The sequence below is a fragment of the Pygoscelis adeliae genome, unplaced genomic scaffold, assembly GCF_000699105.1.
Source record: "Pygoscelis adeliae isolate BGI_AS28 unplaced genomic scaffold, ASM69910v1 Scaffold113, whole genome shotgun sequence".
Lineage (NCBI taxonomy): Eukaryota > Metazoa > Chordata > Aves > Sphenisciformes > Spheniscidae > Pygoscelis > Pygoscelis adeliae.
Genome location: NW_008825108.1, coordinates 6,239,414 through 6,242,742, shown reverse-complemented (window position 1 = coordinate 6,242,742; position 3,329 = coordinate 6,239,414).

Below are 3,329 nucleotides of genomic sequence, written 5' to 3'. Positions count from 1 at the left end.
TTTACTGAAAGAGTGGTTAAACATTGGAACAGGCTGCCCAGGGAAGTGGTTGAGTCACCATTCCTGGAGGTATTTAAAAGACGTGCAGATGAGGCACTTAGGGACATGGTTTAGTGGACATGGTGGTGTTGGGTTGACGGTTGGACTTGATGATCTTAGAGGTCTTTTCCAACCTTAATGATTCTATGATTCTATGATTCTACAGGTAATTGCTCTCCTGACCATATTTGTCTTTCTTGTCTGTATCACACCAGTAGTGCATACTTATCCTGGTAAATAATATGCCCAAGTTCCCATCCGCAGTTGATTTTACCTTATTAGTTCCTGGTTTATAACAGAAGTTTTTTTCTTATCCCTGTCCAAGCTAAATACTTGACATTATCTTTTACAGAAATCCATGCTACTCTAATCCCCCAGTACTCAGGCCATTCAGCTTTTCTGTATATCTTGATCATTCACATCTTGATCATCTCTCAAACCTTTGTGTCATTAGCATTTCCCATCAGTGCTCCCCCATTCTCCACGCTACAGTGAAAATGTTAAAAAAAAAAATCCCAACTCTGCTCCTTTGCTGCTTCAGCTCTGCTCCTCTATAAACTAACTTCCTTTAATGCCAGCACCTTCCCTTTCAACACTACCTGATGACATCTCTATTTTAAGCATCTCCTTATCCACCATAGAGCGCTTCTGTTGATCTCCATCTTCAGAATGTCTGTGTTTCCGTTGTCTGCAGAAGTGGTTGTCTTGTCAAGCATATTTCACCTCTTTCAGGACAAGGCCAGTGATGGTGATTTTCTGAATATTAGCTGAAGTACTTTCCTGAGAAGCAGAAGACTTAGGGTCTAAGCAAATCTCAGCCTTGAATGGGGGGGAGAATCCCCACTATTAGGGGACAGTGCATTGTGGAGGGGTATGAAGGTAAGGTGTGCAAACATAACCTACTTCTCCTGAAGCTAGGCCCCCGTGGAGATAAGAAAGCAGAATCCAGGTGACTAGCAGGAAAATAAGGTTAGTTCTGTATTAGTTTACTCACTAGGACGACAAACATGGATTGATTGCGGGATTGAACTACCATAGGTGTTTATGCATATTGCTTTAAACTGGCCCTTGAATATGTGACAGAAACAGAAGATCCTTGAGCTTCCACATTTAAGTATTCACCTCTGGCCATCACACTGACTTTCAATTTGTTCCAGCAAGGATCTTGCTTTTCAGAGAGGTGGGTGAATCTTCCTTTACTTCCAACAAGACTGTTTGCCCTCCCACCCCACCACCCTCAGTCTTTCTCTCACATCCATTTTTCAGAGAGACAGCTTTTCTGTGTATTTTTCCTCTTCTTCCCCGGATCATGGCTGCCAGATATCTCCATTCTTCCTCCTGTCTTTTGTGAAACTGGCTATTCTCTCCAAATTCCTTCTTTCCCACCTTCTCTCCCTTCCTATTCTTCATTTCACAGCACAGAAAACTCATCCCTTAATTACCTCTGTGTCTTTCAGTTGACTCGCTGGTCCTTTACATTTTTCTTATAGACATACTCCCCTGGGTCAACTTACCTAGAACAGCCTTGAGATTGCCTTATGCAGTAGGTATCTGCAAATTCTGAGTTTTCTGTGAAGCCTTTTCTCTACCGTATCTTCTATATCCATCTGTACTCCTGCACCAGTTGATTCTACAGTCTATTGATCTTTTCTTGGAGCTCTTATAGGTTACACTTAATGCATGTACAGCTCTAATCAGACATGCATTCTAAGTTAATGCATAATATGAAGTGTCTTCCCTGACTAACTCTACTGATTCTACAATTCTTTGGATTTTTTCTCCTAGTAGTCTTCTAGTCATCATTGTCTTCTCCGAGTAGTCTCTGCTTTTAAAGACAAAAATAAATTATGTTTTTTTAAAAAAAGGGGAAAAAAGAGCTATATAAAGTTAGCCTTCACTACTTTCTATTCACTCCTGCAATAACTTAATTTTGATTACTGGAATGTAACATCTGGCTGAGAATTCTCAGCATCAAACTAGACTTTCATAACCAAGTATTGTGTTTCCAGGCAATGTGTCTCCCAAATTATGACAGCATACCAATACAGACATAAAATGTGTTTATGAGTCTTCAACTGCTGTGGAGGATGTGAGATCATTGGGCTGGATACTTAACCACATTAGGGTTGTTTGGGCACTGTTGCAGCTTTCATGAGAAAACTTTAAGGTAGTTAAGTAGCAAACCGAGTGTCCTCTGTGCACAGAGGAATCCTCTATGTTCACCAAATTGGTGTAACTACTCTGGCCCCAGCTGTGGTTACAGAAAGTCTTTTGGGGCATGGCCAAGCAATAGTAACCCTGACTGCTGGAATACCACAACAATCAAAGCAGGCTTTTGCAACCCTGACACTTCTCCAAACCAAATGCTCTCCTCCAGCATCAGGAGTGGGGAAGAGAACAGGAAAACACAAACAAGGCAGAGAATGGATGACAAAGAAACTACCAGGGAAATCAGGGGAAAGAAGAATGCTGTGGGCTACTTGGGGCAACTGAAATCAAGAAAGATGGGGGCTATACATGGACAATGCTACAGAGTAAACTATTAACAACAGAGATCAGAGACAAACAAATTAAAATGCTCCTGAATTTTTTCATAGTTGAGGCAATAAAGCACAGCTTTAGGTACACATTTGCACCCCTCACTTTGTGAGTCATGTAACCTAAGGTTAAGCAAAGGAAACCCTAGTTTGAAACTGCACCCAGCCTTTCTCCTCCCTTACTCTGTTAATAAATAATTTTCGTAGATAATAATAACTGGTATCTGAAACTCATGTAATGATGGAGACTTCACTCACATTTACATCACACATTATCTACAAACACACCTTGAGAGATGATAAGAACGTGTGTGTGATGATGTGTAACTGTTGGTGCCTGGTACGTTACTGATTAAGCTAAAATACGGTGTGTACTGTAACGCACACATTTGCTGAAGAAACAGGAAGGAAAAGGAACACTGTGGCAAACAAAATGTGCTTCTACTAAATTCTCCCTCTTTTTTCAGCATGTGTCCAGGTCCTTTACTAGGGTGCAACTGATCCAGCACATTTTAGCAAGTTTTAGTAAGATAATATTGTCCCAGAAATTATAAACTAAACATAGTTTTATCATGACATTTCACACCATCACCACCTTTTAATTCATTTCTTGGAGACCGTTTATTTCTTTTGTCTGTTGATTATTTCTTACTCCTCAGTGTGTAAATCATGGCTTTCTACTGCTGGCAGCAATCTTTATGTTAATTCAGACTTTGGTCCCGAAAGTCTCCTGCACCTGTCCTATTTCAGAGC